Source organism: Lactuca serriola, chromosome 4, assembly GCF_051521515.1.
Source record: "Lactuca serriola cultivar US96UC23 chromosome 4, Lser_US96UC23_V15, whole genome shotgun sequence".
In the NCBI taxonomy this organism is placed as follows: Eukaryota; Viridiplantae; Streptophyta; class Magnoliopsida; order Asterales; family Asteraceae; genus Lactuca; species Lactuca serriola.
The window spans coordinates 327,673,437-327,697,007 of NC_136411.1; the positions used below are offsets into that span (position 1 = coordinate 327,673,437).

Consider the following 23,571-nt stretch of genomic DNA (forward strand, 5'->3'; position numbering starts at 1 on the left):
AAATTTAAAATCGAGCCAAAATTAGCCGACGGAGTCTAAACGAAAGTTGTAGAGTATGTTCCCACCTTCGCATGGATATAAAGAAAATCTAAAACGGAGGTCGTACGCGAAAGTTACGAATTTTTTAAGTTGTAACTCGAAATTGTGAAGTCTGTTGCAAATTGATGACATGGTGCATTGTGGGCCGTCCGATGAAGGTCTCAGAGCTCGCTTCGGATCATGCCATGAAGCCTCGCCCTACGCTCCGCGTACGAGATCCGTAACGCCCCGCGTAACCTCGGTCTGATCCATCCGACGAGTGGAAGACAGCTGGGTCCGAGTTGGAGTTCTGATCCGAGGAGTACGCCCAACGTACCCTCGGTACGCCCAGCGTAGTCCGAAGCCAGTAGTCTATAAATAGCTGCGAGGGTTGCCTCCATTTTCACACCAGTTCTCATACTTCTCTCACTACTTTCTCTCTCTAAGTATCCCAAACCACCCCTAAACCCTACACTACAAGAAAAAGACCCTTTCACGACGCGCAAGTCACGACGCTCACTGATTTATGTTACGCAAAAGAGAGTGACAATAAAAACGTGTCGTCTGTTCAAAAAATTTGAGGATTTAGGTCACGCATTATTGCGTGCCCTTAAATTAGTGTCTAATGTAAAAAATAAAAAAAAACACAGAGGGCACTTTATCTAAAACGTGCGTCCTCTGTGGTTGTCGCTTTATGATTTTTACTAAAACGCGCGTTCTTGAAAGGGGGAAATGAAATCCCCTCAAATTTCTTAAAATTTTTAATACTCCGCTTCAAGATCCCCTTCGTTCTATTCTTCCCTTTTCTCTGCAAACCCTAATCACGATACCATCTCTGTTGTATACCTCAACAATTCATATATCAGAAAATCATTGGGATAATTTCTAGGGCTTTTTTAAACACTCATTCGACTCTTTTCTCTCCCGCCTCCCCTGTCTCTCTATTTTGTGCTCTGATATCCCCCTTCCATTTATGCCGCCGTCTCCATCGCCATCAAAACGAGGATATGAGACAGTGCTTGATCTACGATCGTCCAGTCGCCGATGCCCGGTTAATAGGAGTTCAAAACATCATAACATAAAAACTGTTCTTAACCTTGCCGGACTCAGAAAAGCCGATGTGGCACATCCACGAGTATGAGGTGAAGAGCGACGTCCTTTTCCTTCCCGGCGTCCCTAGTCCGGTTGAGCGGCAAGATCGGGAGAAAGCGCCGAAAACTTACGGGATGACGATTCACTTTTTTGGCAGGTGGATAGAGGCGATCAACTTCCCCTAGGTCTCCCACAGGTAATGATGGCTCTAATTCGTGATGGCTTTACCCTAATCTCGCTAAAGGTACAATTTACATTTCCTGATTTCCGCCATTTTTGATCACCTACAACTTATGTAGAAACTCTATCGATCGATTATTATTACATATTTGGAGTCTCGCTATGGTGTTTTGTTCAAAAAGGAAAGGGATAACAGAGCGTATATGGAAGGTTTATCCCAAGGAATTCACTCAAAAGCACACGCTGATGGAGTTGGACTCAAAACTATTGTACGAGATATCAATTTGCATTGCTTGGAGACCTGGCAAGGGTAATTTGGGAATATAGTCATCCAATTTCATTACGCCTAGTTGTTAACAATGGTTTATGTTAACTATATATTAACTCTTTTTGGTGTTTTTTGTTTAGTAGGTTTGTCCAACTCATTTGCACCCACGCCTAGCTAAGTTTCTTGAGGTTGCTGCTAAGTAACTGGTATGGCGACATGTATCAGTTATCTTTTTTATAAGTGTCAAATGTCCTTTATTTATTTATTTGTTTTTTTGTTTATCATCTGAATCATCTGATACGACCCATGTTGGTTGTTTTGGTCAAGTATATTGACGAAGGGATAAGCATCAAGATTCAAGAAAGAATTTTTAAATGTTTTCCTTTTATTTAGCTTTCCTTTTAATTAGAATAATAGTTTTTTATTTAGTTTAGAATTCCTATTTTTTAGGATCTGGTTTTGGATTATGATTAGGTTAATACGACTATATAATTAATGTTCTAGGGATAAATCACGTTTTATGCTGGAACAAAAGTCTTAGACGATTTGCTGGAGAATTCCCTGTTTCTCGAACTACAGGAGGCCTGGTTAAGGTTCCTACCTGCGGGTTAGGATCTTGAACCTATTAATTGGTATCAGAGCTGCTACGGTTCTGGTGTCAACATGTCAAAAACAAATTCTGAGAAGATAGCTGGATTAGAGGTAGGTCTTGCAGCCTTGGAGTAGGATCTTACCAAGCTTCGAGAGGAAGCTGACCTCGCCAAGAAGGAGAATGTTGCACAATTCACAGAAGTCCTGCAAGCTATCAATAACTTGACGAAAACTGTCAAGGGGAAACTCATTCAAGAGGAGGAGAAGGACAAGGAAGATCCTGAATTTGAGCTCGAGTTTGGATCCTTCAAAAAGGGACCCAAGGACGATAAGAACAAGGGTGGGGGTCGAAAAATGGGAGAATTTCGGAAGATTAAAGCTCCTATTTTTGAAGGGGAAGACGCGTTTGGATGGATTTATAAGGTGGAGCGTTTCTTTGAGATCCAAGACATTGGTGTACGTGATTGTTTGAAGGCAGCAGCGATTTGCTTGGACGGCAAGGCACTGGCTTGGTTTCGTTGGAGTCAAGCAAGGGACCTATTCCGCTCTTGGGAGGATTTAAAAGAACGGCTGTTGGAGCGATTCCAGTTAACAGGTGAAGGCAATCTCTATGATCATTTTCTCGCCATCCGGCAAGAAGGAACTGTACGTGACTACGTAAGCAATTTTGAGAGACTATCATGTCAGTTGGGAGACATACCAGAAAACGTGTTGGAAGGTACCTTCATTAATGGTCTCAAGGATGACACACGTTCGGCCGTTCGTATTTTACAGCCAGCAAACTTGGCCAGACCCATGACTCTTGCTGTTATCATAGATGAAAACAAGTTCAGTATCGGCACTCCCAAGACTAGTGGAGGGGTAATTCAGTCCAACAACAGCAGGTCTAGTCGACCAGGTGGAGCTTCTACCAACATGGGTCGTATCATCATCTAGTATTTTTTGATGTTATTTATGAAGGGATTAATAAGTCACTTAAAATAGTGTAATCACCCTGTGTAGACTTGCATGAGTTTGTCCTCAGCTTGTATCACCTCACACGGAGCATTTCATGCAAGCATGACATATTGCTTTAGCCATGTAAGTCCCAAAATTTTTACAACATCAACCTCATTTCCTTTTTCTTAGAATTTTTACTTAAAACATGTGACATCCCCAATTTCACGGCCAGAAAAGACCGATTTGTTTATGCTTTGTTTTATAAATCAGAGTGATCGTTTAAAGAAAAAGGTTGCGGAATTTGTTCCCAAAATAAAATATGATAACCATTTATCAAAACATTTCTCAAAGAGAATGTTTTTCCATTAAATAATAAAACCTCGGGATGTCATGTTCCGATACATACCAAAAGCAAAAACAATATAAATAGACCTTACAATAGTTATTCAACTACCGATCTATAATCCAAAACCTCTCGTCAAGTCCACCAACTTATACTCTTGTGTCATTACCTGTAATGCAAAGAAAACTGAGTGGGTCAGGCTTGGGAGCCTGGTGAGCATATAGGGTTTTCAACCCACAATAATATAATTATTATATTCAACCATCAAACAATCAACCCAATTACCCATCCCCATTATCTCCTTTATTTCTTAGGATTTTACCCTAAGAATTCAACTACCCGCCATTCATCCATTCCTAGGATTGACCTAAGGAATTAGCACAAATCAATTGCTACATAAGGCCCATCTACCAACATCATCCTTTAAGCGCCTCTGCCATGATTTCGTCATACCCTATGAGGCGCGACTGCCAGGTTTATGACATTCTCTTTTAGGCGCATCTGCCGACATTATCTTATAAGCGCATCTGCCAAGATTACCCTATAAGCGCATCCGCTATTATTATGACAATCTCTATTTGGCGCATCTGCCGACATTATCCTATAAGCACAGCTGCCAGGATTACTCTATAAGCGCATCTGCTTTTATTATGACAATCTCTATTTGGCGCATCTGCCGACATTATCCTATAACCGCATCTGCTAGGATTACGACATTCACTACTTGGTGCATCTACCGATATTATTCTCCAGCACATCTGCTAGTTTTATGACATTCTTTAATTGGTGCATCTACCAATATCATTCTTAATCATCTTTCATACCTCATCATTTTATCACATACCAACTATCTCATCTACCCATGTTCTACCCAACATATTTGTAGATCTAGAATACACATACAGTTTATCTCATTTAAAAACTATATAAAACATTCATTCCATACTCATCTCAAATAAACAACAATATATAAACACATAGCACGTATTTTATACCAAAAACTTCATATTTATGTGTTAGAAGAAAGTAACCATACACTCTCCCAAACATACACTTAATACATTCAAACAATACTTGTATTATACCCGTGTTTATGAAAGGGACTATACACCCACCCATATAAACAACTTTATATTATCCACGTAACACGTATTTCAATGAAAATACTTAATAATTATGCGTTAGAAGAAAATAATTACACACTCACATGATCAGAAGATGATCGGACAGCACTACGACTTGCAGAAGTAGTAATCCTCAGCAGATCTGGAAGATCTCTTCAAAAATCGAACTCCTCGCGGGCAGAGCTTCGGCTCGGGAACCGCACTTCTCGGGATCTTCGGGATCTCGAGACTTGCCTCGGGGCTCAAGTATGATACCGGGGCTTCGGGGTATTTTTGGCACGCAAATCGATGCAAAACGGGAGAGAGAAGAGAGGAAATTGGCATTTGGGTCGGCTGCCCTCGCATCCTATTTATAGGAGGCTGGAGCCTCGGAGTACGCGGGGCGTACTGGTCCGAAAAACGTCACTGCGTTCGTCATCCGAAGCCACTTGCTGCGAATGTCGACACTTCGGAGTACGCGGGGCGTACCTCGGATCAGACCGGTGACTCCTTCGGATAATGCTTCCGAATTAAAGATTAAAAATAAATACAAATTATTTAATAATCTTTGGAAATTCATATCTTCTTATACGAACTCCGTTTTCGATGTTCTTTATATCCACGCGAAGGTGAGACTACGATCTACAACTTTCGTTTAGACTCCGTTGGCTAATTTTGACTTTTATTTTTATTATTTATTTTTAATAGGCCGGGACAGAAACTTTCGTTAAAAATTCATAACTTCTTCGTTTGACGTCCGTTCCCGCCTAACTTTTTATCGCTTCGATACCAACAATGAGATCTTCGATTCTCATTTAGATTGCTTCGGCTAAATACCGCTCTAACGTAAATTCACTTTTTACGTTGCATTGCGTCGTGCCGGTTCTGTCGCGAAACTTCGACAGGTCATAACTTCTTCGTTATAACTCGGATTTTGGCGTTCTTTATATGCACGGAAACCTTGTGACATATACTACAACTTGGTTAAGATTAATCCTTCTAGATAATCTTCCATAAAAAAGTCCTTTTTGACGCCTATCGTCTCTAAATTGACTAGCCCGGATCTACGGGCGTTACAATTATCTCCCCCTTAGGATGATTACGTCCCGGAATTATCAACGAAATAGGAATTGGATAATGATTCCACACGTTATTTATTCATCCTAGGTAATAACCGTAACTTCTATGTTTTCTCGAAAGAGTATTTAACTCTATGGCTTTCTTGACCGCAAACGAGGCCTAATCTTGCATCTGCTTATCGTACTATGTTGTACTTTCAATCGTAACCTTCAAGTTACCAAATAAGTCCTCATTTTGGACTCCTTCTTCTTCTCAGGATAAATACTTTCCCTTATCTATTGTAACAAACCGATGGGTCGTGCTCTATTGAGCTCTCATCGCACGATGCGACGTTTAGACTCGGTCTTTAATAAAGTTAAATTCCAGAATGGAATATACATTCCTTCATATTCTAATATGATATAATCACATTTCAGCATGTAGCATTTCTACCTGCAAACTTCTTTTAACAACGAGCGCGACACTATCGATCGCATTAACTTCAACCTTCTGACTTAAGTCAGATGTTACATCTAACTTGGTCCTCCAGACCACGTACATACTCCTCGTAGTCGAACTCAAATTTAAACAGGACCACTAGGGTCGGAACAAGAACCATCTTACTAGTCATCACCGAAACAATGGTAACGACATACCAGAATAAAATGGAATCAATCACTAGCTTCTTGGTAACCTTGTGACTTTCCCTGATCCAAGTGCGAGTCCTATGCTTCCGGTAGTATATGCATCTACTACCTTTCACATCTACTCATACTCGTCCCAAGTATTGTCTCGTAGTCGACCAAATCACCATACAAGAAAATCAGACAATCATTCAACACATCAGTTAACAAAACTAGGGTTTATATAAATTCCTTGAAACAATTACACAAAAGTTCAAGTTCACCCTATACAATGCCTCTAATAGGCTACATACATGATACTTTTCATATCGCTACTTTATAACTTGATCTTTAGATATAAGATCCTTATTCATTATTCCTTGCATTGCCATCTGCTTCATCAAGGATCATTTGAAATGCTCTTGCCTTTAGCTTTGGCGGCGCCTCTAGCCTTGCTGCTTGATTTTTCCTTGGGCAGTCTTGCTTGAAGTGCCCCTCTTCTTTACATTCATAACACACCTTTTTGTTGAAAATACATTCATCGGCATAGTGCCCATGCTTTCCACACTTGAAACATGTCACCTCCACGCCACATTTTTCCTGAGTGCTTCTTTTTGCACTTATCGCACCACCTTGCCTCATCCCTTCCTCCTCCCCCATACTTTGAGAATTTTCCTTTCTCATTAGAACCTGAAGTTCCTTCCAACTTTCTCTTCTCGCCAACTTCAACCTTACTGTCAGTCCTCCCCTTGATCATATTCTCAACAGACTTGGCAGCCCAAATAGCTGCCTCTAAGGTAGGTGCCTGACGTACTGGCACCGCATACTCCCAAGGGAGTCCCTTTGCATATCGGTCGACTTTTGTCAGTTCGTCTGGGACGATGTGCAAAGCAAACTCCATCTTGTCTGTGAAGGCATTAGTGTATTCATCCACTGACATGCTGCCTTTCTTCAATATCAGAAACTTATTCTCCAACTCCAACAAATTTTGAGCCGAGCAGAACTTGCGCTTGAACTGCACCAAGAACTCTGCCCATGTCAATTGCAGTGGCTCATTAGGGCTTAAAGTCTTCCCTAGAGTGTTCCACCAACGAACGGCTCCACCTCGGAATTGACGCACTGCATAGATAGTTTGCAACTTTCCTCTGCAGCCACAAGTCATGAAGGCTAACTCCATTTCGGAGATCTAATCCATAACTCCAATCGGATCCTCCTTTCCATTGAAGTTCGATGGTTTGCAAGTTAGAAAGTCCTTGTACATGCATCCCATTCCATCATTCCTTCCATCATGGTTGTTTTGCCTAACTATCGGTGGGTTGGCTTGACCAATAGACCCACTGAAGTTTCCACCTTCTGAGTGCCCTTCATTTAATTCGGGCTCTTCCACACGAATTGACAGTTCTTCACGATTCTGTTGAAGCAACCGCCTAGTCTCCTCCATTTGACGATCCAACATAGTTTGAATCATCATTTGTACACCAGCCATTGTTATCGCCTCGGGTGCTGCTGCTACGACAGGTATTTGTTCAATCACTGGTGGTTGATTCCTGTTCTCATCAGCATTTCCAACTCCACTTCTGGTTCTTACCATTTTTGACCTACACACCAAATAAGGTGAATTCAGATCCTCAATCACGACAGATAATTAAATCATCCTTATTACTCCGAAACGTTTACATGCTAGTTCTAATATCGTAGCCATACGCTTAGAATCCTAAACACATAAGGTTTCCAGATCCGGTCGCCAACAGACCAAAGATCCGAACAAATAATAGCATCAATATAGCTATCACACAAAACATTTAGCACGTAAAAGCATTTTAGGCATCACTCCTAAAATAAACTAGTGCTTGTGTCAATTTAGGTGTACTACCTAACATAATTTAGACACACTCCTCACAATCATTAATTAGCAATCTAAGTTTAAGTCTAGAAATTTCCTACAAATTCCTAGTTCGCTTAAACTAATGCTCTGATACCAACTGTGACATCCCCAATTTCACGGCCAGAAAAGACCGATTTGTTTATGCTTTGTTTTATAAATCAGAGTGATCGTTTAAAGAAAACGGTTGCGGAATTTGTTCCCAAAATAAAATATGATAACCATTTATCAAAACATTTCTCAAAGAGAATGTATTTCCATTAAATAATAAAACCTCGGGATGTCATGTTCCGATACAGACCAAAAGCATAAACAATATAAATAGACCTTACAATAGTTATTCAACTACCGTTCTATAATCCAAAACCTCTCGTCAAGTCCACCAACTTATACTCTTGTGTCATTACCTGTAATGCAAAGAAAACTGAGTGGGTCAGGCTTGGGAGCCTGGTGAGCATATAGGGTTTTCAACCCACAATAATATAATTATTATATTCAACCATCAAACAATCAACCCAATTACCCATCCCCATTATCTCCTTTATTTCTTAGGATTTTACCCTAAGAATTCAACTACCCGCCATTCATCCATTCCTAGGATTGACCTAAGGATTTAGCACAAATCTATTGCTACATAAGGCCCGTCTACCAACATCATCCTTTAAGCGCCTCTGCCATGATTCCGTCATACCCTATGAGGCGCGACTGCCGGGTTTATGACATTCTCTTTTAGGCGCATCTGCCGACATTATCTTATAAGCGCATCTACCAAGATTACCCTATAAGCGCATCCGCTATTATTATGACAATTTCTATTTGGCGCATCTGCCGACATTATCCTATAAGCACAGCTGCCAGGATTACTCTATAAGTGCATCTTCTTTTATTATGACAATCTCTATTTGGCGCATCTGCCGACATTATCCTATAACCGCATCTGCTAGGATTACGACATTCACTACTTGGTGCATCTACCGATATTATTCTCCAGCACATCTGCTAGTTTTATGACATTCTTTAATTGGTGCATCTACCAATATCATTCTTACTCATCTTTCATACCTCATCATTTTATCACATACCAACTATCTCATCTACCCATGTTCTACCCAACATATTTGTAGATCTAGAATACACAAACAGTTTATCTCATTTAAAAACTATATAAAACATTCATTCCATACTCATCTCAAATAAACAACAATATATAAACACATAGCACGTATTTTATACCAAATACTTCATATTTATGTGTTAGAAGAAAGTAACCATACACTCTCCCAAACATACACTTAATACATTCAAACAATACTTGTATTATACCCGTGTTTATGAAAGGGACTATACACCCACCCATATAAACAACTTTATATTATCCACGTAGCACGTATTTCAACGAAAATACTTAATAATTATGCGTTAGAAGAAAATAACTACACACTCACTTGATCAGAAGATGATCGAACAGCACTACGACTTGCAGAAGTAGTAATCCTCAGCAGATCTGGAAGATCTCTTCAAAAATCGAACTCCTCGCGGGCAGAGCTTCGGCTCGGGAACCGCACTTCTCGGGATCTTCGGGATCTCGGGACTTGCCTCGGGGATCGAGTATGATACCGGGGCTTCGGGGTATTTCTGGCACGCAAATCGATGCAAAACGGGAGAGAAAACAGAGGAAATTGGCATTTGGGTCGGCTGCCCTCGCATCCTATTTATAAGAGGCTGGAGCCTCGGAGTACGCGGGGCGTACTGGTCCGAAAAACGTCACTGCGTTCGTCATCCGAAGCCACTTGCTGCGAATGTCGACACTTCGGAGTACGCGGGGCGTACCTCGGATCAAACCGGTGACTCCTTCGGATAATGCTTCCGAATTAAAGATTAAAAATAAATACAAATTATTTAATAATCTTCGGAAATTCATATCTTCTTCATACGAACTCCGTTTTCGACGTTCTTTATATCCACGCGAAGGTGAGACAACGATCTACAACTTTCGTTTAGACTCCGTCAGCTAATTTTGAATTTTAATTTTATTATTTATTTTTAATAGGCCGGGACAGAAACTTTCGTTAAAAATTCATAACTTCTTCGTTTGACGTCTGTTCCCGCCTAACTTTTTATCTCTTCGATACCAACAATGAGATCTTCGATTCTCATTTAGATTGGTTTGGCTAAATACCGCTCTAACGTAAATTCACTTTTTACGTTGCATTGCGTCGTGCCGGTTCTGTCGCGAAACTTCGACGTGTCATAACTTCTTCGTTATAACTCGGATTTTGGCGTTCTTTATATGCACGGAAACCTTGTGACATATACTACAACTTGGTTAAGATTAATCCTTCTAGATAATCTTCCATCAAAAAGTCATTTTTGACGCCTATCGTCTCTAAACTGACTAGCCCGGAACTACGGGCGTTACAAAACATCATTTGACAATACTTAAATTTCTTAATGTCAACAAAATTCAGGATGATATTTAAAAGGAGGATGCTTTTCGAGGTCTCTATGCAATAGTATGCATCTGCTTTTGTTTGGTTTTGACTTTTGATTTGATTTGAAGCAGAAACTTACTTATGTTTTTTTGGTTTGTAGGTGAAAGTGAACACATCAGTGGATTTAAGTTCACTTGTTTTCTTATGTAGAGCCATTTCTAGTTGGCATGTAAGTTTTTCATTTCAACTATTCTTCAACACACACACACACAGTATATATACACATGTCAACACCATTTCAGCATGCACACCTGATTTTTAGAGGCTAGTCAATAGTCATGGTCTGGGGTAAAATTGAAGAAATCAAGTAAACACACAGTATATATACACATGTCAAAATAGAAGCTTTTCTGAATTCCATTTTGTTTTTAGTAAGTGTTCCAGTTTTATCAGAAAACACATAGCAAATTTGACCTAAATCTTCATTTATACTTAAGGATCTGCATTGAAACTTTGAGTTTGTACTACTATCATACATATGTTTGTCTTCTATCATGAAATAAGATTGACCTAATCGAACCAATTCCATGGCGATGTATAAAGATATCGGAATCATGATCTGAAACACAATAACAGAACTCAAAAAAGCAAAAAAAAACGTCTCCATTGGAATCCCATAGTATTTATACGGTTTTCCTGGAAACTTTCCCTTTATAAGATAGCTCTTTCTGTAATAAGGAATCGTATCAATTGCATCCTGATGACTGATCAGCCATAAACACATCCCAATAGCAACAACAAGACACAATATGAATAGAAAAACAGATAACCAGATAGTTTCTGAGTTCATTGCTTGTTCAAGTCTGTTTCTTTTTGAAGGGGAAATTGCACTATTTAGCATAGCTTTTGTCTCTTGTCCAGCATACACAACAACACCTATAACCCATTTTGTGTTTTTCACCTGACACCCACGTAAGATAATGTTTGATTGACTAAGGGAAACTTTATGACCATTTAACTCTATTAGCTGTGAACTCATATATGTTTCTATTAGGTTGTTCACATCTAATTACCCCTGATATTGACCCTAATGGCATTAAGGATGTTTCTTGTCTAGCATAACGTGTCTTTAAATTTGACTCTCCATCTAAATTCATGGTTTGTATGTAAGCAATGCCACTAGGATCACTTGTCCACATCAGCACCATGTCACAAGGGATTGTCACAAGAGATTCTTTGTTGTTCTCATTTTTGTCTGATCTGTGTCTTCTCTAATCCTCGTATCCATCTTTTATAGCAGTTACTGTGAGAATAAAAAGGAGAAGGAAGAGAGAGACTGTTCTTCCAAAGACTACAAGAGGAGGAAGTTGATTGAGAGTTGCAATGGCTAAAAAGTATATGTAAGCCACTTGATGAAACTGAATGAAGAGATTCTTGGGTTGGAAGTTTATAAGTGTGTATTTGCTAGTTGTGATCTTGTTTCCTGCTGAAAGTGGGTTGGTCTCCAAATGGCGGCCTAAGGACCGAGTAATCTGTTGTTTCCTACATTTACCCTTTCATCATTTTCGATTTCCTTTTGCATTTTATATGCTTATGAGATAATCTGCTATCAGACAAGGTGTATGCCTTGATTCTGTTGGACCTATTAGTTTCCCACTATTACTGATTAGATGAGTAGGGTAACCTGTAATCATGTATGCTTGCCACATAAAGCTGTATTTTGCCATACTTGGCTTACTTGCACCAACAGTTATTAAGCAAAAAGCTTGTAGTTGGTGGTTTAGTTTTGTTAGTTGGAGTTCACATGATCATCAAAGTAATTTGCTTTAGAGATTTGTTGGAGGCTTCTGTTGCTATATGCTAAACCCAACATGCTATTAGTGTTGTTGTTCTTGTAATTATGATCATTCGTTGCTAATACAGCTATGCATTTGAAATCAGAGGCTATGATTTGTTGGGTTGTTATTGGTAGTGTATTTCTTTATAGTTAGCTCTAAAATGATGTTTTTTAACTGCAGATGAAAACAGGATGTGTTGCTCTTGTTTTATGTTTGAATATCAGTGTGGACCCACCCGATGTTATAAAGATTTCACCTTGTGCCAGGATTATAAGCAGACTACAGTTAAGTTAATTCATTGTCTTTATGCTGAAACATGTTATAATCAATTAATCATTACAAAATTATATATGAGAATAAGTGCGGTTATATTGATTATTAAGAAGATATGAAAAGAACATGGACTGGCTCTTGTCCAAAAGACCTGAATGCCCTCCTCAAAAAAAGCTTAGCCTAATTGGAGTGTTATAAAGATATAAAAATGTAGCAATAGATAAGGTTGTATAGTTTTAATATTATTAGGAATGTGCAGATATGTTGGGCATTTTCTATCTATTTAGAAGCTGTTGCTATTCTCCCACAGTTGGTTCTGCTGCAGCGAAGTGGAAATGTTGACAATTTGATCGGTCAATATGTTTTCTTTCTTGGGTATTCTCCCTTCTATATTTTGGCATGATATCATTATGAAGCTAGATAACCATGAAAAATGGTTTTTTAAATGATTAAAAATAGTATAATAATCATTTAGAAAATAGGATGCTATGAATGAAAATCTATTTGTTTGCATTGTATTGTTAGGGCATACCGTGCATTGAATATTCTAAACTGGATTTTTCGGTATCTCACACAGCCCCATTTCAATGGATGGATATGTAAGTTAAAGCTTTTCTCTTATTCTTATTGTCTATACATGTATTTCATTTGACTTTTTTGTTTGTTTGTTTTCAGACTGTTTCTCTGGCTTAATACAAACAGCTCTTTATGCTGATTTCTTCTACTATTACTTCATAAGGTACTCAACCTCCATTCCCATTCTTTCTGTTCTGTCTTTTACTTTAAGCATAATCATAATAACACAGACTTTATGAGGAAGGGCATTTATGTCTTTACTCTTCGCCTGGGTGGCAGTGGGACAAAATTTGCAATTTTCCAGATTGAATAAGACTACTACTACATTACATGACCATGACCATTTAATACTTGCTTTCAATAAACCAAGTTTCATAATATTTATTCGTATCAAATGAATATTTTTAGGAAGAAAGACAAATAGGTGAAAAGTTAATAAGTCTAAGACAGGATTTTTGGTTATTATTCTTTCTCATTCTATACATAATAACTTCTTAGCACATTCCCCTTCCTTAGCTTATTATTAGCTAAACCTAATCAAATACAGTAGTTTCTTATTCTCATCTCATGTGTATGTGTACGTAGAATTGGAAAAGCAATTCCAACCTTCAATTTCCAGCATGAGCATCACCTACCTGGCTTGGCGTTTGAAGCTTCAATTACCAGCATGAGCATCACTAAGCTCCAATTCCCTTTCTACCCTTCACTTGCAGGTTGATGATTTGTCAAGAATGTTCAGACTATTTTCCAAAAATACCCCATGGATTGGATCCTGTTTCTTGACGCGCATTTGCACGTCGTCTGAGCCTTTTACGACGCGCAATGAGCGTCGTAAAAGGCTGTTTTTCTAGTAGTGCTAGGAAAAATCCCCTAGCACCCTAGGGAAGCCCCGAGGCTCCCGAAGTCCCGAGAAAAAGGAGTTTTTCAGTTTCGAAACGCTACTCCAATTAAGTCCCGGTTTTCGATAAAATTCGCTGTAAGTGTGCTACGCTTACGCAATTTTTAATATAGCTTTCAAATAATTATAGGAATGTTATTAGGTCCTTAAAATAATTATTTGAGCTATTGTTATGAGTTATACCGAGTATTATTAACACTTAATAATACTCGGACTAATTAATTTGTCGCAGTTATCGTTAAACTAAACCCTAGTGGTATCAATACTAGGTTTTATCGAAGGAATATCGTTTTGAGAGTATCGAAGCGCTGTCCGAGTCTTGAGTCACCACCTAATCAGGTGAGTGCATAGTTACTTTCAGCTTACACATAGATATGAAGTATTTATATAAATTACGTGCTATGTGTGCATATTATCTGAATACTTGCTATCTATGCTGGATGTACATTGTTATACATGTTTTCAATGATTTAAACTATATATGTATTTTATATCTACGAAATGTTGGGGTAAAACATGGGTAGATGTAATAGGTGATGTGTGATAAAATGATGAGAGGCCTCGATGTTGATGTTGTTGATTCTGTCATCTAGCGGAGTATGGATGACGACCACAGACTCTTCTAGACAGTCCAATGGAACACGAGCAGGCTCGCAACCTGTAGGTGTTTGTGAACGATGTGTTCACCAGTGTACTCCATCCCCCACATGGTTGCCTTTAGGACATTTATTGTTAAGGAATCCCCTTAGCAGTAGTGTCCGTCCCGATGATGATCCTTAGGCTAGGTCCCTTATGATAGGTGTTTAGGGACGTAAAGTGAGGATAATGGGAACGGGTAATCGGGTTATTTTTGATTGACGAAATTAATAAACTTATTTATTGTGGGTTGAAAACCCTATGTGTTCACCAGGCTCCCAAGCCTGACCCACTCAGTTTTATGTATTACAGGAAGTGGCGCTTGAGCATAGATATGATGTTGGACGAGGGATTACGGATATAGGCTTGTAGATATGAAATAATGTAGTAAGGCTTATATTGTACTGTTTATGCTTTTGATCTGTACGAACATGACATCCCAAGTCTTTTAATGAAATACATTTCTATGGAAATGCTTTTGATAAATCTTTATCATATTTTGTTTTGGGACAAATTCCGCAACACTTTTATTTAAAATGTTACTCTGATTTTTAAACAAAGCATAAACAAACCGGTCTTTTCTGGCCATGATTTTGGGGATGTCACAGTTGGTATCAGAGCATTAGTTTAAGCGAACTAGGAATTTGTAGGATTTCTAGACTTTAACTTAGAATGTTAAGCGATGATTGTGAGGCGTGAGCACTAGCTTATTTTAGGAATTGTGCCTAAAATGCTTTTATGTGCTAAATGCTTTGTGCACGATTTGTTGTTATTTGTTCGGATCTATGGTCTGTTGCTGACCGGATCTGGAAACCTTATGTGTTTAAGATTCTAAACGTACGACTACGATATTAGAACTAGCATGTAAATGTTTCGGAGTGATAAGGACGATTTAAACGTCTATCCTAAATAAAGATCTAAATTCACCTTATTCGGTGTATAGATCAAGATGGCAAGGACTCGTAGCGGAAACGTGAACGCGAATGGAGATAGGAACCAACCCCCAGTGGTTCAGCAAATAGCTGTTGTTGAAGAAGTTGCACCTGAGCCAGTTACCATGGCTGGAGTTCAAGCCATGATTCAGGCTATGCTAGCTGAACAAAGGGAAGAAATGAGACGGATGCTCCACGAAAATTGGGACGAACCTACCATACATGTTGAACCAACGGAGCCAGTTCCTGAGCAATCTGAGGAAGGGAACTATAGCCGCCAAATGAGTCAAGTAGGGACTCAAGGTGAGCAAAGGGATGGCCTAGGAGGAAGAAACAACAAGGATGGGCGGATGTACAAAAATTTCTTGGGTGCGAAACCACCAAGTCTCTCAGGAAGCCCAAAGCCTGTTGAGATTATGGACTAGATCTCCGAGATGGAGATGGTGTTTGAGAGCTGCGACTGCAACGAGAAGTAGAAGACTGTCTTCGCTGTGAGACAATTGAAAACTGGAGTCTTGAGCTGGTTGAAGCTATTGGCAGATACAATGCCACGAGGAGAAGCTCTGAAAATGTCATGGGATGAGTTCTTGGAACAACTGAAGGCGCAATACTGTTCAGAGATAGATTTGATAGATCTGAACAATAAGTTCCAAAATTTGAAGAAGGGGAGGATGAGCATCGATGACTATGCTGTTGCATTCACGGAAAAGATGAAGTTATACCTACTGCCAACCGAACTTTCCAAAATTGAGAAATTCGCAAACAGACTGCCGGCTGACTTTGGCCTAACAGTCAAGATGGCAACCACTCTGAAATCAGCTGTTCGAGCAGCTAAGAATGTGGAGACCCAACAAAAGGAAAGAGGTCTGGAAAGGGCTGAGGTTGGTGAGAAACGGAAGTTCGATGGATCCTCGAAGTCCAACAAGAAGAGTAGATTCTCGAAGTCTGGTTCGAGAGGAGGAGGATCAGAAGCGAAGTGGTATGACCAGTGCAAGAAGAAGCACTCTGGGAAGTGTGATGGAGGGGTCACTTGTTTTAAATGCGGAAAGCCTGGGCACTATGCCAATGAATGCACCTTCAACCAGAAGGCCTGTTATCGGTGTAATGAAGAAGGGCACATTTTGAAGGACTGCCCAAAGAAGAAGGAGGAAGGAAGACCCAAAATACCACCGAAGCCGAAGGTGAGAGCCTTCCAGATGACGCTCGAGGCTGCAAAGGAGGCAACAGACGTCGCTTCAGGTACCTTTCTTGTAAATGGTTTGCTTGCAAATATACTATTTGATTCCGGAGCCAACTACTCTTTTTTGTCGCATAAATTTGGTAGGAAATTAGCATTGCCTGTAGAAAAACTTGATAATGCCCTGATTGTAGAAGTTGCCAGTGGCAAATTTGTACCTATTAGTAATCGTATTAGGAACATCGTCATTGACCTAAACGGAAACGAATTCCACGAAGAGCTATTACCCATAGAGTTAAACGGTTTCGACATCGTTTCGGGTATGGATTGGCTTAGTGCGAACGATGCTGAGATTCAATGCCGAAAGAAGATAGTAAGGGTGAACCCACCCGGAAAGGAATCATTTATGGTGTACGAGGACAAACGCAGAGTGAATTCTGGAATCATATCCCTAATGAAAGCCAGGAAATGTTTTTCAAAAGGATGTGCATCGTACTTGGCATTCGTAATCGATGCTAAGAAGGAGAAGAAAGAGGTGCAGAATATACCGGCTGTGTGTGATTCTCCGGAAGTCTTTCCCGAAGATCTTCCTGGATTACCACCTGATAGGCAAGTGGAATTTCGTATAGACTTGTTACCAGGAACAACACCGATAGCAAAGGCACCTTACCGATTAGCACCGACGGAGATGAAGGAGCTTATGATGCAACTTCAGGAGCTATTGGACAACGGTTTCATTCGACCTAGTTCATCACCCTGGGGAGCTTCGGTGTTATTCGTGAAGAAGAAGGAAGGAAGCATGAGGATGTGCATAGACTACCGAGAGCTGAATAAGGCAACAGTGAAGAACAAGTATCCATTGCCGAGGATTGATGACCTATTCGATCAGCTGGAAGGTTCGAGCTACTTCTCAAAGATCGATCTTAATTCAGGATATTGAGAAGACTGCATTCAGAACAAGATATGGACATTATGAGTTCTTGGTTATGTCATTTGGGCTAACCAATGCTCCTGCAGCATTCATGGATTTGATGAATAGGGTTTGTAAACCATTCCTCGACAAATCCGTGATAGTGTTCATCGACGACATTCTCATCTACTCGAAAAGCCAAGAGCAGCATGGAAAGCATCTACGGGAAGTATTAGAAGTGTTGAAGAAGGAGAAGCTTTACGCAAAGTTCTCCAAATGCGACTTTTGGATACGGGAAGTCCAATTCTTGGGTCATGTTGTTAACCAGGAGGGAATAATGGTTGACCCCGCGAAGATCAAGGTTGTGATGAAGTGGGAATGTCCAAAGAGTCCCACGGAGATTCGAAGCTTTCTAGGATTAGCCGGATATTATCGACGATTTATCCAAGGCTTTTCTTCAATAGTTGCTCCATTAACAGCTTTGACTCATAAAGGAGCTACGTATACGTGGAGTGAGAAGCACGATGAGGCATTTGAGAAGCTAAAGAAGAAATTATATGAAGCACCGATACTTTCTCTACCTGAAGGAGTCGAAGATTTCGCGGTTTATAGTGATGCATCTAGAGTCGGGTTGGGTTGTGTTTTGACCCAAAGAGAAAAGGTGATAGTATATGCATCTCGACAATTGAAAGAGCACGAAAAGATCTACCCCACTCACGATTTGGAGTTGGCAGCGGTAGTTTTCGCTCTAAAGATATGGTGGCAGTATCTCTACGGCACGAAGTGCAAGTTGTTCACTGATCATAAGAGTCTCCAGTACCTCTTTAATCAAAGGGAGTTGAACATGACGCAACGACGCTGGCTAGAACTTCTCAAGGACTACGACTGTGAGATACTTTACCACCCAGGTAAAGCAAATATTGTTGCTGATGCTCTCAGTCGAAAAGTCAATATTGAAAGGAAAAGGCCAAGAGCGTTAAGAATTGAAGTCGTCTCGACGATTGTGGAAAGTATCAGGAAAGCTCAAGAAGAAGCTTTAGAGAAGAATGACCGAAAGGGAGAACGTTTGGGAAGAACGTTAGTGTTCGGTACCAACAATTGAGGACTGAAGGTATTCCAAGATCGAATTTGGGTACCTAAGACGGGAGGAATAAGAGATCTTCTGATGGAAGAAGCACATAAGACCATGTACTCAATTCATCCCGGTAGCACTAAAATGTATAGGGACCTAAAACCCTACTACTGGTGGCCGACAATGAAGCTCGATGTTGCGAAGTATGTGGCCGAGTGCGTGACATGTGTGAGGGTTAAGGCACAACATCAAAAACCGTATGGGGGTTTAGAACCTTTACCTGTACCCATGGGTAAATGGGAAGACATCACCATGGATTTTGTGACTAAACTGCCTTGGACGAAGAACGAACACAACATGATTTGGGTAGTCGTGGATCGTTTCACCAAGAGTGCACACTTCATAGCAGCCAACGAGAAGTGGTCTATGGATAAGCTCGCAAATGCTTACGTGAAGGAAATTGTAAGACTTAACGGTGTCCCTCTTACGATTGTGTCAGATCGTGGTAGTCGTTTCACGTCGAGGTTTTGGAGGAGTCTGCAAGAGGAGTTGGGTACAAAGTTATGTTTGAGTACGGCCTACCATCCGCAAACCGATGGTCAGAGCGAAAGAACGATTCAGACGTTGGAAGATATGTTGAGAGCATGTACCCTCAAATTCCAAGGGAATTGGGACGAGCACTTACCTCTGGTAGAATTCTCCTACAACAACAGTTTCCACTCGAGCATCAAGATGGCACCTTACCAATCCTTGTATGGACAGAAGTGTCGTACTCCGTCTTGTTGGCTTGAAGCCGGAGAGAAGCAGTTTATGGGCCCCGAGATAGTCCATGAGACTGCTGAGAAGTTGTAGGTGATTAGGGAAAGAATGTTAGCAGCTCAGGATCGTCAAAAGAGCTATGCTGACAAGAAAAGACGACCGATAACCTTCAAAGTTGGGGATTCCGTTTTGCTTAAAGTCTCACCGTGGAAGGGACTTATACGATTTGGGAAACGAGGAAAGTTGAGTCCAAGGTTTATTGTACCGTTCAAAGTTCTTCAGAAGATTGGGAACCAAGCTTACAAGCTGAAATTTCCCGAAGAACTCGATGGTATTCATAACACCTTCCATGTGTGTTATTTGAGGAAATTCACGGGAGATGTTCCCGACATAATTCCAATCTCAGAGTTAAGGATGGATGAGAACAAAAGGCTGATCGAAGAGCCTGAGGCAATTGTTGACCATAAGACTAAGAAGTTACGACGTAAGATGGTCGACTTAGTGCTAGTCCGATGGAAACATTCGAATGGGCCAAATCTCACTTGGGAAACAGAGGATGACATGATGAGTCGCTATCCACATCTGTTTGCTGATGCATGATTCTGGGACGGAATCATCCTAAGGGGGAGAGAATTGTAATGCCCGGGTTTCAGGGTTAAGCATTTTTTTCAATGTAATAGTATAGGTCAACTCTTGTAACTCTTTTTGAAGTAATAAAGATGAAATATTTGAGTATTATGTGAATTATGTGTGTTTATGTGTTTATTATTTAATTATAAATGTATAATTAATAAAGAATAAAATGAGCGTCAAAATTAAAGTGTGAGATAATCCCGATATCTCTACATAAAGTTGTAGAATATGTCTCAAGGTTTCCGTACATATAAAGAACGCCGAAATCCGAGTTATAACGAAGAAGTTATGACCCGTCGAAGTTTCGCGATAGAACCGGCACGATACCGGAAAGCGTAAATAGTGAATTTACGATAGAGCGAGACTTAGCCTTAGTGATCTAAACAAATGTCGTAGAATATGTTAAACTAAGAACATCGATAAAAAGAACGCCCAAATCTGACTTTGTATGAAGAAGCTATGATTTTTCGAAGTTTCGGAATAACAGTGTACAGCCCAAAATTCGAATATTAGATCGAGTGATTTTTAGCTGACACGACCTAAACGAGAATCGAGGATCTCGTTGAGAGTAGCCTAACGAGGAAAAGATGGGCGAAAACGGATGTCGGATGAAGAAGTTATGAGGATTTAACGAACCAATCTTGTCCCGGCCTGTTAATAATATAAAATTTAAAATCGAGCTAAAATTAGGCGACTGAGTTTAAACGAAAGTTGTAGAGTATGTTCCCACCTTCGCATGGATATAAAGAAGGTCGAAAACGGAGGTCGTACGCGAAAGTTATGAATTTTTGAAGTTGTAACTCGAAATTGCGAAGTCTGTTGCAAATTGATGACGTGGCGCGTTGTGGGCCGTCCGATGATGGTCTTAGATCTCGCTTCGGATCATGCCACGAAGCCTCGCCCTACGCCCCGCGTACGAGATCCGGAACGCCCCGCGTAACCTCGGTCTGATCCATCCGACGAGTGGAAGACAGCTGGGTCCGAGCTGGAGTTCTTATCCGAGGAGTACGCCCAGTGTAGTCCGAAGCCAGCAGCCTATAAATAGCTGCGAGGGCTGCCTCCATTTTCACACCATTTCTCATACTTCTCTCACTACTTTCTCTCTCTAAGTATCCCAAACCACCCCTAAACCCTAGGAAAAATCCCCTAGCACCCTAGGGAAGCCCCGAGGCTCCCGGAGTCCCGAGAAAAGGGAGTTTTTCGGTTTCGAAACGCTGCTCCAATTAAGTCCCGGTTTTAGATAAAATTCGCTGTAAGTGTGCTACGCTTACGCAAGTTTTAATATAGCTTTCAAATAATTATAGGAATGTTATTAGGTCCTTAAAATAATTATTTGAGCTATTATTATGAGTTATATCGAGTATTATTAACACTTAATAATACTCGGACTAATTAATTTGTCGCGGTTATCGTTAAACTAAACCCTAGTGGTATCAATACTAGGTTTTATCGAAGGAATATCGTTTTGAGAGTATCGAAGCGCTGTCCGAGTCTTGAGTCACCACCTAATCAGGTGAGTGCATAGTTACTTTCAGCTTACACATAGATATGAAGTATTTATATAAATTACATGCTATGTGTGCATATTATCTGAATACTTGCTATCTATGTTGGATGTACATTGTTATACATGTTTTCAATGATTTAAACTGTATATGTATTTTATATCTACGAAATGTTGGGGTAAAACATGGGTAGATGTAATAGGTGATGTGTGATAAAATGATGAGAGGCCTCGATGTTGATGTTGTTGATTCTGTCATCTAGCGGAGTATGCATGACGACCACAGACTCTTCTAGACAGTCCAATGGAACACTAGCAGGCTCGCAACCTGTAGGTGTTTGTGAACGATGTGTTCACCGGTGTACTCCATCCCCCACATGGTTGCCTTTAGGACATTTATTGTTAAGGAATCCCCTTAGCAGTAGTGTCTGTCCCGATGATGATCCTTAGGCTAGGTCCCTTATGATAGGTGTTTAGGGACGTATAGTGAGGATAACGGGAACGGGTAATCGGGTTACTTTTGATTGATGAAATTACTAAACTTATTTATTGTGGGTTGAAAACCCTATGTGCTCACCAGACTCCCAAGCCTGACCCACTCAGTTTTATGTATTACAGGAAGTGGTGCTTGAGCATAGATATGATGTTGGACGAGGGATTACGGATATAGGCCTGTAGATATGAAATAATGTAGTAAGGCTTATATTGTACTGTTTATGCTTTTGATCTGTACGAACATGACGTCCCAAGTCTTTTAATGAAATACATTTCTATGGAAATGCTTTTGATAAATCTTTATCATATTTTGTTTTGGGACAAATTCCGCAACACTTTTATTTAAAATGTTACTCTGATTTTTAAACAAAGCATAAACAAATCGGTCTTTTTCTGGCCGTGATTTTGGGGATGTCACAGGTAGGGGCCCGTTATACTCATTTGGGTGGGGCCCATTATACGAATTTAGGCGGGGCACGTTATGTTTGATATCTATGTATGGTATGTGGTAGTTTAGGGAACTCACTATACTTCATGCTTACAATTTTCAGTTTATGTTTCAGGTACTTCCGGTTCCAAGGGGAAGAGCTCAGGATGACTGCATCGCAAACACCACACAACTCCGCTATTATGATATACTCTGTTTTATGATGACATTGATACACTTATTCTATTTGGGTTGTAATAATGATGTTTAAGATACTGTTTTTTTATCAAATTGAAAATGTAATTTTTGGGGCATATTTTTGGGACTTTTCAATTAGGATATTTGAATATTCTTGGAGGGTGATGGCATTTGGTTTATCCATTCTACGTTACGTTGTGGTTTTCAAAGCAATACTTAGCTTCTAAATTTATGCTATGATTTTGTTGTTGTGACATGAAAAGATGATTTTATGATTTATTAATGATTATGAGTAAAACATTTTAGTAAAACCTACACACTAATTTTCCAAAAAAAATTATGGCTAGAATATGGGATGTTACAAATACCATGACATGTCTGCGAGCTCTTAGAATACTATATAAAAGCAGACAACACTTACTATAAAAACCAACATACTCTACAAGAACACAAGCATCAAACCTATGGATTCATAAAACCTATTAAACCGACTACCGAAAAACCATGCAAAGTAAAACTCCCCTTGTGCACTCAGGCTTTATGGTGCGCATCCTTTTCAAATGAAGAAAATGTTTCATGAAATTGTGCTTTGATATTACACCATGACCATTGTGTAATTCAAAGGGCATCCTAAAACCAACAGATGGAATGCTATCAAAAGCTATGTCAAGATTCCTTAAGTCACGTTAACCACATATGGATAGAGGCAAAAA

The 23,571-nt window shown here is 39.9% G+C and overlaps 1 pseudogene; it reads right to left on the reverse strand.

Annotated features, from left to right (window-relative positions):
- Positions 1-10,855: 10,855 nt before the first annotated feature.
- On the reverse strand, positions 10,856-11,738 carry LOC145099580 (phospholipid-transporting ATPase 1 pseudogene; annotated as a pseudogene).
- Between the last annotated feature and the right edge of the window lie 11,833 nt (positions 11,739-23,571).